This window comes from Falco naumanni, chromosome 5 (genome assembly GCF_017639655.2).
Source record: "Falco naumanni isolate bFalNau1 chromosome 5, bFalNau1.pat, whole genome shotgun sequence".
NCBI classification, from domain to species: Eukaryota; Metazoa; Chordata; class Aves; order Falconiformes; family Falconidae; genus Falco; species Falco naumanni.
The window spans coordinates 73,222,256-73,238,140 of record NC_054058.1 but is presented as its reverse complement, the minus strand read 5'-3'; the positions used below and the strand labels follow the sequence as shown (position 1 = coordinate 73,238,140).

The 15,885-nt window shown below is 36.3% G+C and overlaps 1 protein-coding gene across 8 annotated transcripts in view; it reads right to left on the bottom strand.

Annotated features, from left to right (window-relative positions):
• The window catches only part of CACNA2D1 (calcium voltage-gated channel auxiliary subunit alpha2delta 1), a 431,936-nt gene that overhangs the window by 413,590 nt on the left and 2,461 nt on the right, over positions 1–15,885 (bottom strand). The window lies entirely within an intron of this gene.

Genomic DNA, 15,885 nt, shown 5'->3' with positions numbered 1-15,885 from the left:
TCTCTTGGGTACTAAACCAAATAACCATTTAATGTCTGCCTGCATTGCAAGTATGTCTGTCCTGCGTTGCTAACAGCAATGAACACAAAGGAGAAGAAATTACAGAAAGTTATTTGGCTGTCTTGCATCATGTTAGAAGAGCACACACATTAGTATACATGATATTACCCTCGCCATTATTTGTTCCTCTACATTTATTATCAGAGAAAACCCTCAGGAGACATAAACTATATTGCTTTATCATTACTAGGGATGCTGTTCCCATGCCAAAATTTCTAAGAATCTCTGCCTCATAAGCTTCTGTCATAACCAAATCCAAAATAATATGGCATTTGTTTCCTGACTGGAGCTTCCAAGTACTGCGCTAATAACAGAGACACACGTATATTGTACATGCATCGCTGCTGTTTGAGGTCTGTATAGAGGAACAGTCAGTCACCTGGTCTGGGATACTGCATCATTCACATATGTTAAATTGAACTGTATATAATAAATTCAGCCATATTAGAAATTATATTTAGGAATGCATCTGAGATATAATAAATGATGCAATAATTCCCTTCTGTATATAATTTCGATGACTTTTTGGAAGTCTTTTACCACCACACAAAAGTCAGGGATGACAAATGATTTCCATGCAGCTTTAGCATTATTTTCTCCCATAGCATGATAACAGAAAAGGCCAAGCTTAATCTCATTAAAAGGTGTGACCAAAGACAAAAGTGGACATAAGTCATCATCACAGCACTTCTTTGGAGTAGGTTGGCAACAAAGATCTTGTATATAGAAGCCTTTAAAACTATCCACAAATCTTCTACTGAAAGAAGTCCTCAAAAATTAAGAAAATATAAAATCCTAGAATAGTTTGGGTTGGAATGGACCTTTACAGGACACCTAGTCCAACCCCGCTGCAGTGAGCAGGGACATCTTCAACTAGATCATGCTGCTCAGAGCCCCATCCAACCTGACCTTGAAAGTTTCCAGGGAATATGTTGTATTAGTCATTTAGTGATAATTCTTCATATGGACTAGCCAATGCAGTACTTGATCCAAAAATCTGAAAGTCAAAGTCTACAGCAGAAGTGTTTTACTGAAAACCATATTATGATGCTATTCCATACTTCTACCTCCTAAGTGAACTTAAAAATGAAAAGGGTTTTGTTGTTTAGGGTGTTTTTTTTCTTTTTTAGTAATACAAAAGTTGGAAAGAAAACAGTTAAGCAATGGGAACAGTGAAGCTCCCAAGTAATACAGGAAAGAGCTTTTGCTCTTTCTGATTTCTCTTAGTATAAAATTAGAAGCTTAACAATTCAGAAGCACCATGAAAGCTTTTAGAGAATGAATCCACAAGCTACCTAGCTGTACTATCAAGGCATTGTGTATACTTAATTTTCCTTACTTTAATTTGTAGGTTAAAGTCTGCGGAGCAGCTGATAGCCTGAATAGATGTTCATCTTTGCCATAATTCTGATAGCAATTTGTATTCAGACTTCTATTCTGCTCTGATATGTAATAGCAAAAATCAGCACTTACATAGCATATTACATTTTGAAAGCATTGTCCAAACAATTCTCTATGGCCTTTTGAAGAATTCACAGATGAAAGAGAAAACTGGATAAGAATAGAATAAAACAGATCCTGAAACTCCTGATTTATATTTGTATACAAATAGCTTGGAAGCCTTAATCCAGCCCTAACTTACTACTTTGACACCATGTGAATTCAAACCATGTCTAGTTTTGAGATGCATAGAATGAGCCTTTCTTCTCAAAAAAAGTAAGCAAAGCAATGATAAGGCATTACATTTGTATGGAGGCAGACAAGTAGTGGTGAATTACTTTGGTTGAGAGAAAAATCAGGTGGCCATTAAACTGCTGGCTTTAAAGCTCCTGAAATTTTTACTGTATCATTTCAGCATCATTTCAGCCTCTCAGAGAACTACACAAACAATGCAAAATAGCAATACTTCACTGTAAATTGCCCTTGTTTTTGCATTGATTTTGTTTAGATAGACATTGAGTGCTAAAAAGATTGTGTAATTGCTTCATTCCGAAAATAGCTTTATCAGCCAAGAAAGCCTTCATTAGTTCATTATCCAATTTTCCCAGGTGAAAGAAATGTCACATGGAGGGTGCATGTCCATGTTAAATCACATAGTAACAAGCTACAAACTCAAATCTGTCTAAATTACTGTTGAATTAGAAGCTCCATTCCACAACAACAAACAAAACTCTGTACCTCATACAGTCTGTATTTGCCTATCATACATTTGTTTAAGGACTTTGGACTAAAACACGCTTACAATACTGCAAGTTTAAAAAAAAAAAAAAAAAAAAAAAAAAAAAAAAAAAAACAACCGCACCACAAACAAACAACAAACCAAACTGTTTTATATTATTATGTCGCAGATATTGTGGGGATGTGTCATTGTAGGTAATAAAGAACTAGTTTATTTTAAGCAATCTTTGAATGAGTCGTGCAGATGATCCCCAGTATGCAGGTTATCTATTTGGCCGCTAAGAAAGTCTTGAATAAGTTCTATCCCAATACAAGTCATTAAGTGTCAGTATATGAAATTTGGATCTGGTACACCACAAATCTAAAAATTCAGGTATTGGTGAGTTCTCTTAAATGTTGATAAGGTTGCTCCCAAAGTCACCACAAGATTAAAGACAGAGTTAGCTACACAAGAAGCATGAGTGTCTTACCCACGTAGGTAACCAGGAGGGTTAGTATTTCTGTGCTGTACTGCTGATACTTCCTGTTTGTTGATTTTCAGGAAAAATCTCTGCTAGGAAATAAATAATTCCTGCCCAGTGAAGGGCTGTACCAGTTACTGAAGGCACACGGCATAAAACACACAGGACCAGCCAGCAATTTCTCTTTCTGCAGTGAAACAGTGTCCTAGCAATAGAAAACATCCACACATATCTTAAAACTCTCTCTTTGCATAGGGTATCCTTACCACAGCTTTTGGGTTCAAAGAATAACTTTTGGCTAATGCCTTACTTTCAGTTCTCAGAGACAGACACTTCTGCAATCTCTCCATGTAGTGGAAGCTTTTACTAGGTTTTCATTGCCAGAGACAAGGTATGCCCTTTGCAGCTTTACCAAAGTTATCTACAAAATCCATCTGTCATGTTAGTCTTACATTAGAGTTGCATTTTGAATAATTATCTATAGAAAAAAATTCTTATTAAGTCAAAATCATAAAAGCTGTAAAGTCAAATAACCAAAATAAGAATTCATCTACATTTTAATATGTAAGCACATGCAAGCATAACTCTGTCCTTGTATATCTATTTCATGTCCTCAATGGAATGTGTTTGCAGCAGAAAAAATAACGGTTGCTTTTGTAACTGAAGATGGGATCACAATGAAGATGTTTAAAAAAAACAATTTAAGGCCATAAGGCAATTTCAATACCTTGATTTCCTAGTTTTCAAGTGTTTAGTTTTACAATCAGATAACTTACTTTTAACGTAGATTTTTTTTAAAGACTGATAAGCACTTTATTCTATAAACAGATTATTCCCACAGAGAGTTAATGGGACAACTGTATGGGAGAATACTATTCACTAAAAAGAAATAGACCTCCAGGTAATTAGATATGTGGAACAAAATATTTATTCACCAACATTTAACCTGTGCTTGCAAAGCTGAAGCTTCACTACGGAATACATAAAGTGTTTTTAGAAGCACGGGTATCTACAAGAATAACAGAACATTTTTGTGCAAAACTACCTTGCAGGCCATGTATTTCATTCTGTAAATAAATGGAGTTATGAATGGAAAAATCACTATCAGCAAAACATTTGCAAGCAAAGTATTGTTCTATATATCCACTATAATATTCTTTACGGTCATTTGTTAACTGTATCTCTCACTGTTCATGCAAGGAAGCAATGGGTACTTTTAATCCTAATTTCTGCAGACTAGGAGAGTGTATCTATACTAGGAACATTTACATAGCATATGAGTAAAGATACTCGCCAAGTGTTTCCAATAACAAAACACCAGAATTTCACCTTGTGTCCCAATAAAGTACCAACATCATCTTTCAGAGTAAACCCTTCACTGGAAAAAAAAAATATAAAGTTTGTCTGTAAATTTCATACTGATTTTAAACCTAATTACCTGAAAAATCAAGATTTCATACCAAAAGATGAATTAATTATTCGGTTGTGCATAATGAGGGGTTAAAATAAATTACTTCTATCATTCCTACCATTGCAAATTGCAATGCTGAGCTCTAGAACTAATTGCTTAAGAAAAAAAGAAAAAGAAAAAACACACAAAAAAGTAAATTTGTGAAAGCCACTTACAGTTCTCCTGCACGTTACTAGATGTTGCAGTATTTTGAAAAGGAAAGTATTTCTTCCTTACAATTCCATACTTACATAAAATTGTGTTTGTTCCTAATCTGGGGGAACATCTTTCAGTGCCTTCCAGCACATTAAGGAGTTCTTTTTCACATGGACACTTGCTCAGTGGGGCACGGACAATGAAGTAGTGTCAGAGCTTGTAATTTACAAGGAAGACAAATGACCACATCTGATATCACGCATGGTTTCTTTGTGACATCTTACTAGTCCCTTCTGTACAGCCTAATACAATCATGTATTACATTTTATTTTATATAATTTTTAAAATCAGGCCTTGACAGTGATGACTCATTCCGTTGTGATGAAACCTGTATGTGTTTAATCAGAAATTATTTTATGTGGATTCATCCTTGCTCTCAGGATTTAAATGATACAGGACTGATACTCATTTTGCTGAAATTACACTGGTGCAAAGAAGGATGAAATTGGGTACCTAATCATTTCCAGACACATTTAGAGTATACCCTGAGACATACTCTTAGTCACGCAACAAACCAATTAATCCTTCATGTATTTCTAATCAGTCAAAACTGACTATAAGGACCAGATCCTGCTTTCAGTTATTGCAAGGCTTTTCCCCATGTGTATAGCACAGTGAAATCTCCTTAAGACATGTTCCTGCACATATTAGTGATCCTCTCCCATCTTATATATCTACCCACATAATTCAAAATACATTCACAACAGCTAAAAGTCTAATCCAAAAAGATGCTAAAGCAAGAAAAGTAACTTGGTAAATAAAAAAAAAAAAAAAATTGGTAAGGGCTACGCTTCTGTTGTTAAGTGTTTGTGGCAAGCCAAAATAATTGCAATGAAAACTATGTTGCTCCTGCTTGAAATCTTAACAGCCTTAGTGATTATCAGGTAATTAGTGATTGCTGATGATCATCTTAGGCATGCTACTAGCCCATAAATGGAAATAAATCAATGCCGAGCCACCTAAATAGCATTAATTACATACTTTTATGACCATCTTTGTTACAGAAGCAGGACATCTTGCAATATGCAACACATTTATTCAAGCAGGATGACAACTGGAGTGTAATTCTCATTTTAGAAATGCGAACAGAAGGAATAAAACCAGCAGTAGCCAGTGCTGCAAAGGAAGAGGGCAGCAGATGAGGTGAATGAACTCAAGTGTCATGAGCCCTTGGCTAGTATTGTACCCACCTATTGCCTCTGTTTTAATTAGCAAGTACAAAATATTCACAGTACAAATTTCAGATAAACTGGGCATCTACAGCTCCAAGTGATTTCAACAGTGGGAGCAACGATTTGCAGCGTGGCAAAGGAGTGCAACTAGCACGCAGCATTGGCATGAGTCAGATATGCTGGCTTCTTTTCACGATACTGTCTGCAGATTTTTGCTGACTCCTGTTCGTTTCTAAAAATGCTGTTAAGCTTATGTTTTGCAATCTGTGTACATCCAAAAAGTACAGATCTTGGGAATTAACTTCTTCTAACTCCCCAGATCTCAAGTTACCAAAAGAAGCAGAAATGATGGTACCTTTTCTAAAAAGATTTTTTTTTAAAAAAAAAAGAGAGAACTAGGTAAACCAGTGGTATTATCCATCCAGGAAAGGTTTGGTTTCTGAGGCAGGGTGGGAATATAGCAAACACACATTTTAATAAACAAAGCTTAACAGCTTAACAACACTTATCAACTACAGAGAGCTTTAGAACCATTAGCTAACAAATTAATCTTGACAATAAACCCTTGCCTTACTAAATGGTAAGATACTGCTGCAGTCTTCTAGTTTACTGACAGAAATTAGTGTGGAAAAGTAAGGTACAAAACTTAAGAAATAATGCAATGCATTAGAAGAATAATAAAGGCAAATAAAACAAAATGAGGCAGATATTAATAGAGACATACAACGATAAAGAGCTCAGCCAAGATACACACAATTCAGGATGTGCATCATAGAAACCAAAATCAGATTATATCATGATTAAACACAAGTAAATAAAAAAGCCTATTACCTCTTCTATTTCTATTCCTTTTTTTTTTCTTTTTTTTTTTTCCAAAGTTGGTGCCACAGAATTGATTTATGAGGAAAGTCTCAGATCAAGAAATAATTACTGCATTAGGAAATACAGGCACTGCTAACCATTCTAAAGAAGGCTAACTTTCCACAGAAGATGATGGTACAAGAAAGCTCTTTGCTCACTTCACTTAATTTCCATTTTGTCTCACCACGCACTCCTACCTGTATGTCTCGTCACTTTGACCTGTCTTTGAAAAAAAATCTAATGACTTGTTACATCCATATGTAAAAAGAATAAAATTACATATGTGGCTAAGAGAAAATACAGACATTCAATAATCTCTGCAGGAATTATTCTAAATACCTACCAAATAATACTGCACTATGTTTTATATTTTATTCTAATTCAATCTGCTAAAAGAAGTCTGCCATATACTGCAAAAAAAGCAACATCTGCATTAACATCTGCACGACGAACCACCACATTTCTGGATTAAACTCATAAAACTGAGTATCCACATAACTCATAGGGCAGAGCAACACCAAAGTACAGAGTACTGCTGCCAAGGACAGGGCTGTATTTAGGATCCCCAAGAACTCTACCAAACAGACTATTGAAATCCACACCGGGGGCAAATGATTACTGCGAGGGTTCATTCAGCTGTTTACAAAATAAACCATTTTTCCCAGTAGTCCACATCAGAATATCATAAATCAAAACTTGCCTTTTAATGGCTGTTGAACCTTCCCCTCCCCTCAACATTTTGACTAGTCCAATGGGATATTGGGTCTACTGCCAATATATTTTCTTAAACGACCTGGGATGGACTATCGGCAAAACTTGTGGCATTAGATACTGGCTACAGTATCTAATACTCCCCGCAGATAGGGAGGGACTGTTTTTTATTAAAAAACAGGAAGTAAAAAGCGGTACAGCGATTGGCCCCAATGTCATAATCAAAAGCGATAACCAGCAAAGAAAAGAAAGCTTGCCAACTTCCATCCCCGTTCCAACCGATCCCTTACCAACCAAGCAAATAGTTCCCTCAAGCCAACCAAACATGAACTCTCACCATTTGCCCAACAAGCCATTTGTTAACGTGTTAGATGCCACCTTCCAGTCGCTGAATCAGTCAAACCCGGATCTCATGAGTTCTTGTTGGTTATGTTATGACGTGTATCCTCCCTTCTATGAGGGCATTGCCCTCAATGCTTCTTTTGACTATTCATCAGACAGTAGTCCAACCCAGTGTAGGTGGGACACACCACGGAAAGGAATCACCTTGAAACAAGTCAGGGGCCTGGGCGTATGTTTTGGTAATACCACCCTAGCAAGCTGGGATAGTGCTGTTCGCGCAAAAACCGTTGTTGTTGACAAAACCCGTAAATGGGCAATCCCATCCGCACCCGGAATGTGGATTTGCCACCAATCGGGAGTAACCCCCTGTGTGTCCCTTGAACTTTTTGATGACTCTGCTGACTTTTGTGTACAAATTCTGATTGTTCCTAGAGTCCTATACCATCCAGAAGAAGAAATGTACCATTATTGTGGAGAAGCTAATAGCAGACTTCAAAAAAGAGAAGTACTGACAGCTGTAATGATAGCGACGCTGCTTGGTTTGGGAGCAGCTGGCATGGCCACGGGAGTGACCTCCCTGGTGACCCAGCAACGAGGCCTGTCTCAACTACAAGCCGCCATCGATGAAGACCTACAAAAAAATCCATGACCTTTTTGGAGCAATCCCTCTCCTCTCTTTCAGAGGTTGTTTTGCAGAATAGATGGGGATTAGACCTCCTGTTTATGCAACAAGGAGGCCTTTGTGCCGCCCTGAAAGAGGAATGTTGCTTCTATGCTGACCACACCGGAGTGGTTAGAAACTCGATGGCCAAATTGAGAGAGAGATTGGCTCAAAGAAAAAGAGACAGGGAAGCCCAACAAGGGTGGTTTGAATCACGGTTTAACTATTCACCGTGGCTAACCACCCTGATAGGACCGATTGCAATGATCATGATGACATTGATCTTCGGACCCTGCATATTAAATAGGCTCATGTCCTTTGTCAAGAGCCAACTAGAAAAGGTTAACATCATGTTTGTAGAACACCAACAACTGCTTTAAAAATGTACTTGGTCAGTTTTTTCCCCGGTTATCCCCATTTATCCCAAGTTACACTCCATTACCCCCAGTTACCCCCCAATTACCGGTTGCCCAGTGTGCCTTATATTTGTTATCGTGAAATCATTATTTGTACTCTTTTTTAGAAATATTTTTATTATTACTATTTTAGCCTGTTTAGTTAAGCATAGGGAGAGGGGAAATGTAGGTAGTTAGGGCTTGGCGGCCGGAAGATGTCACGCTGTACGGAAATATAGGGCCCCTCTCCGGATAGCCAATAGCTTTTAGCTTATGACGTAAGCAGATGGAAGTGACGTTGTAAACCCAAGTTATATAAGGCCGCGCCACTTATCAATAAACGCCATTTGCCATCTACCACATGTCTGTGAGCTGATGGCCCGAGCAGCCTGGGGTTGGTCGCCGTGCCGTTCCTGAACTAGGTCGCCACGCCTCCAAAGGCAACAGTCTACATGTGCCGCAGTCAGTCATTCACCTGTAAGAGTGGGGGAAGGAACAATAAAACCCCTAACTTTATAATTCACACTTCCACTCATCTCCTTCCCGCGGTATCAATAAATGCAATCTTTCCAGCTCACACTACAAAATGTTTCACTTCATATTCTTTGACATAACAGCCACGGTAACTTCGTTTCATCCTATGAAAAAGATTTGAATTTCTAATCAAGAGTCAAGCTGGTGTGGCAAATTTCTACTCATTCCAAGAACGAAGAAAACTTCCCTTTTACTGGTTTGTTTAAGACTACCTTAGCGCAGAAAGAAAAATGCAGTGCGGTATTAAAAGCAACGGTTGAGAAAAACAGGCATGCCTTCATTTAAGCTTTAGACCTGCCACACTTACCCAGAGAACATCTATAACTTTCTTTTTATGCCTACTTGAAAGAAGATTTAGTCCATGCTTAGGAAAATATAATAAAGTAAAGATAAGGAAGGGAGAGATTATATTGCTGGGGAATGTTTTAAGCTTTTAGACCAGTCTACTAGGGAGCGGCACAGGGAAATAGGAGCACTTGAGTTAGAAAATTGTTTGGAGGAACCAAGTCTAGCTTTTCTCCTTAAAATAAAAATTAACATAATTTAGCATCTGGTTGCAACAAAAACTAGAAAAAGAAATACAAAGACTGTGGACTCAGCAACTCCTTCGTGTTCTTATTTACTTCACAAATCAGGTCAAAAGTGAATCAGAATTTATTATAAAGGATAAGTTTGAGAGTCTTTGCCCATAGACTTCAACTGAAGCTTTATATGCATGAGGGCTGCAGAAAGGACCACTGATCTAGTATATACCTCCATGTTAAAGATGATTGCTGTGCAAAATATTATTCTTAGCCCATAAAACCCACAGGACACATTCTTTTAAAAAATCGTCTTTTTTGCATCCCTGGCTCAACATTCATGGCTCTGGGGAAACAGGAAATTTCAAAATTTAAAAAATGAAAAATGCTTAAATCACTATGTAGAAAATCTGTTACAAAGTCAGACTATAGTTCCTGTCCTGACCAACTCTCAAATGAGAGGGAGAAAGAACATACTTTAAGAAGAGGATGAAAAATCCAATAAAACATTTTTTATAATAATCAGCAATAATATAACTTCACATTCATATTCTATGGGTATTTCAGGCCTGCCTCAGATTAAAAAAAAAAAAAAAAAAAAAGTCTGATTTTGAATTACTGTAATTAACTGCAAAAGCTTGCTGATTTGTTGATGCAAAGTAATGTCAATCTTTTTCATAAACTTGTTAGAATCTTTGTAAATAAATAGCAAAAATTATACAAGGAATGGAAATTCAGCTTTTTGTCACTGGTTCACTGTTGGCGTGCTGAGAAAGGTGTCGTAAGGAGGGAAATAAGTGAAAAACTGTGATCCTTTCCCTAGCATCATTAGTGTAGCATTACACTATGTGTAATAGTGAGCCATATTCTTGTCACAGTGTGCTTGTGAAAGAAGGAGTGTATTTTACATTTCGCCCTGAAAACTTATTAAGTCTGGGAGGAAGGAAGGTGTGAAACGTAGAGTTTGCTTAGAACCAGATTAGGTCAAAAAATAGTTTGGAAAGCACTGGAGAAGGAAAAGACAAATCCCTCGAGCTGAATAGCTGCAGGCATGCGCCATTAATTTTTAGCTATTAAAAATTGCTGAGGCATATTTTGAAAATCTTCACTCCTACACTGAAATTTTTTTCTAACAAGCAGCATAGTCTGGCCCTAAATTGAGGATATCCAAGCCATGAACACTACTGAAGTATGTAAAAGCAGTTGAGAGTGACTTCAACTACCAGTGTTGCATATTTTCACCTTAAAGCATGAGCCACCCCTGCATCACTACTGTATGCATTATACAGTACTTCTCGACAGAAAAATCACATTCGGTAAACAGTGTTGATTCCAGTTCTTTTTCACAACTGGAAATCAGAAGGGAAAGAAGAATCACAACACTGTAATAGCAATGACCAATTTGCTATAGTAAGCAACAGCACAATTGATGCCAAAACTGGTTCCTGGTCTGATTCTACAGAACAAAGCATTGCTCAATATACATTTGAGAAAAGTTGAGTGGGGTCAGGCTATTTAATAGATGTAACAAGCGAAATAAATCAGAGCTGTAATCTCAAATGCAAATCATTTAAGTATTCCTTGATACCTGTCTTGCAGAAGCTGTAGATGGAATGAACAAGCTGATGCAGGAATGGGCTAAGAGTGATCTAAGACACAACACACAAGCACTGCCCAGGGTGGAAGTAGAAACGCAGTTATTTTGTACTTCTTAAGTTCTGTGTATTTTCAAGGTGCTAGATACGTTTTACTGGGACACCAAGGACATTGAGCTGTCATTCTTTCTATCAAGAAGTCTGATTCAGCATTTGGAAAAGACATAAATCAAGTATGGCACCTGGCTCTACCAATTTATAGCTGCAACAATACCAATTTATAGGTCCAACAATTTTATTCCAAAGTTGTGTTCTGGTAAATCTTTTCTTCTATTAAAGCAGATATTTTAACAAGGCCCTAGAAAATATTTTCTGCAGTCCATAATACCAGCTTTTGTCACTAAGGTCTTTATAAGCACTCTAAGCATGACATGCATCGCAAGCATACAGAGATCAGAAGCTCGTGCATTGCTGCAAAGAAGTACGAAACAGTCTGGGCCCCAATTCTGCTTCCACTATTGTCAGCAATGGAGAGAGTAATTTTTCTCTTAAACTCCTAAAATGCTCCTAAACTGCAACCCCTGTCTCTCTGAAGTTTAAGTCAAACACAGGTCTAGAAGATAATACTACCTTGGGTAAAGGATTCTCACAGAAGGGAAGAAAAGAATAAAGTCATAAGCACGTTAGATCACAGTTATCAGTGGGCAACTATAGTCTGTTTTGTTTCTTTGTTACAAAAGATTATAGTAATAATAATTTGACCATGCTTCCATCAATTTAAAATGCTCTGCTAGATAAATATTTTTAAGATCTGTACAACAGGCCTTCTATTTAACAATGAATACATTTCAGACTAATGTGCTGCCAAGCTCCAGCTCTCTTTCTAGCAGCTGAATTCTTGGATAAAATCATTTTGCAGGGTATGAGCAATGCAGTTCTGAAAATAGCATCACTGCAAAATGAAAGATGGCAAGAACCTCTACAATACTGATTTATTTCAATGAAATTATATCTTTTATGATCAGTTTCTATTTTGATGTTTTCAGCTGAATTTTCATACTTAATACATGTAAATCTACAGAACTTGTTAATTTCAAGGCCCCAGCATAAATGTCCAAGAGGGAAACAAACAACCAACCAAACAAAAAAACCTCCACAACATTCACAATTAACATCCTAAAATATGTAAAACAGAAAAAAGCTTTGTGGATCCAAATAATTTCCATTTCTCACCACCACACATACAGCAACACTCACGAAAATAAACCAACACCAATAAGCAAGCTGTTTCGCACTTAGCTTTAAGTATGTTTTTACTAGAAGAACGGATTGGAGTGACACTTTTTAAAATATCGGTGGGGTTATATATCTTCTGTAATGTTCAGCATTCTGACATGTGCTGCTGATAAAACAATGAGAGGTGATATCGCACTTCCCTGATTCTAAGTAATCTACATCTTTTGGCTTTCCAATTCACTGATCTGAAGGTACTCTTCAGCAGATTTTTTTTTCCTAATAATGAAGGTTTTTAAATAATTGGAAAATACAATTTGCACATTATAAGGAGCCTGATATTTTACAATCCATTAATGCAGCTGTCTTTTCTAATTAACATCAGCAATAAAATTGGCATTCTTCTATCACAGATTTTATGCTAAAAATGAGATTATATGTATATGAGATGTGTCAAAATCCCTAAATCCAATGGTAGAAACATGAAAAGAACACACCATAAATATCTCCTATCTACGTTTGGTTGCTGATTTTATATAGAAAGCGACGCTGTGTAACAAGCCCAGCTACATTCTCAGCAAGACCTACACTTGTTAAGTCCATGTGCAGAAAGCAAAAATACAAATGTCCCAATTGTGCAAGTCCTAATTCGTGTGACTCATATAGACTTCCCTGAACTCTTCTAATGACACTGAAACAGTAGAGATGATTCATGCAAATAAAATATGGGAATACACAACTTCTTTTCTAAAAATTTCCTGACTGCATACATATATATATACACACATGTTCATATGCATATTTTTTTTACCTTATGTATACTATTTTTATCCACAGATGTTTTACACCAATTCATCTAAGTAGCAGATCTGTCTTCAATATAATGTATAATTAAATATCTACACACAGAACAGGTGACAGAGGAGGAAAAAGGATAAAAGATAAAGAGAGAAAATTAGTGGGGGAGGAAAATTAGACAAAATTAAATAAAAATAGACATTAAGCTATATCCAGAATAATGTAATTACAGAAACAGTCCCATTGATATTGAAAAGCTTCATCTGTAGGTTTATCAAAATTAAAATATCCGTTTTGTTTTCTTGGTTGTTTTTTCTTTTTTAATCAGTACACACAGGTTTATCATCAGAAAGCAGTCTTTATATCATACATTACTCACTATCAGTAAAAACATCAACACTGCTAAGACATGCTATGTTAAAAGTATGCCTACAAAATACAACATATTTTTAAACTTGAGACTCTCTGTTTTGATGCAGTACAGATAAAAGAGCAGAAATAAAGTGAGTCTTACACTACCATTATCAGGAAACAAACAAACTACATTTATTTAATAGTAAATTTTTTTCTCAAGTCTGTATAGATGTGGATGATAAATATATACAGCTACAAAGAAAGAAGTGCCTTGCGTACTATGTTTGCAGTAGTATGGTTATAGTGACAGGAGTACTATATACAACAATATTCTCATGAGTTCAAAATATCTGCTGTACTGCGTGTATAATTGAAGTTCTTGGAGTTGCTATGTTAGAAGTAAGAGCATGAGATCCTGTACCAACAAACAATAGATCCCTAATACATGGTACAATGAAAATTATACATTTTAATGAAATGTATCGATCAGCAGCTAAGCCTTACAGCTAAAGATCGAGACACAATTACCACTATACTTAAATAGTTCATTAAAGAAAAGTCTTCAATATTTTGCGGTAAAATATTCCAACACAAGAAGTAACAAATGCGATTATACCACCTGCCCAGATTTTCAATGAAGGAATAAGGCTCCCATTTCATACAGCACAATCCTTCACTTGAAATTCTCTACACATTGTTGGGTAAATATATCAGCGCCTTTTTGCCTTGTCAGAGAAGCAAAATTAATCAGATGACTGAGATTCTATCCAACAGGCATTGCTTAAACCTTCATGCTTAAACCTTCAGCATTTTTTGCTAAAAATGTTTCATACTTCTATACTACTTATTGGTGATAAGGACTTCTGAATGTTTTAGTAAAAGCACGTTAAAATATTTATTGATGCAGAAGGAACAGACGACTGAAAGAAAAGTGATTGTGCAATAAAGAGTTGATGAAATCACAAGCTATATAGCTCTGAATATGCACATTTTTCACACAACAGCTGGGAAATACTGCTTCCTCAGATCAACTTTTCAACTAAGAGAAAAAGAGACTGAAAATAATGGGGAAAAAGCAGGTAGCTAAAAACATAATATCAGCAAATCTTCAATTCTTCGGTTATTAATATCTTTTCTTTCCTTTATTCTCTTCTCCTGCATGTTTGTGGTTTTTTTCTTATTTTTAATATTCTTAAAATCTAAAACCTTTCATATTCAGGGCATTTGGATTACTTCTCTTTGTTCTTCCCCATTTGCAATCCCTAGCAGGAAACTAAAACACTGCTGTCAAGTCTTTAAAAAGAATCCAAAAATTGTTTTCTTTTTCACCTGTTACATTGTTACTTTTTGCAAAGCAACTCTCCCTGCATCAACTTGTTGTGCTGTCTTCTAAAGGAACCAAGCCTTATCTGCACTCTCATTCAATTTCAAAGGGGAAACATTACTATGAAGGATGGACAGGTGCTATAGATTGTTTCTACCATATTTCAATGGAATAATAATGAGAAAAAAAGAAAGACAACAGCAAGACGATGGTGTAGAACAAGCAAATGCTGTTGACTAGCATCATATTCCGAATTACTTAACCATAGGTATAGTTATAATTAAAGTTACAGAATATGTTTCCCTGTTGACAATTTCTATTACCATGACTGGGAGTAAAGGTAAATTCTGAAGGGAATTAGCAAACGTGGGCAGCGGGACAAAAACAGTTTTAATCATGTAATGTTATGCTAAAAAGTGATCTAGAGTCATATTTGAAATTATACAATATTTTTTATACAGTATTCTTTTGATTCCATTAGGTTTCATACTCCTTTTTTCTCTTTTAAAACTAGCAAAATATATGTAGAAGATAAATTGTAATTAGGTGTGTATGACAACCTTATCAGCTCAATAAGACACAGTAAATACAGGAGCTCAAACACAAGAAAAGCACCGACTTAAAAAGCCCTGGCTTTGTGTTTTGTCACTCTCGCTTCTACACGGCACATCTTTTACAAACTGCAGCACCAGAACGTTTTGAAAGAGAATTTTCCCCTCAATGAAAGGCTGTATTTATTCAACTTAGAAGATATTAAGTGGTTACTTTGTACTTATCTTTGTATTCCTTTCTTTCATTTAACAGTGCGAGCACCCCTTTTGAGCCTTTCATAATGGAACCGATACTCAGAACTGAATCCAATTATAACAACCCACCAGCAGTACTAATTGGCGAAAATGCATTGCTGGTAATTGCTCTAAACTCATCCTTCTGCACAGGATGAACGAGGGCAATGAATCCTACCCAGCGTTAAACAATGGGGAAGTCTACCATTAGCACTGTTTTTCTTATGTAAAATG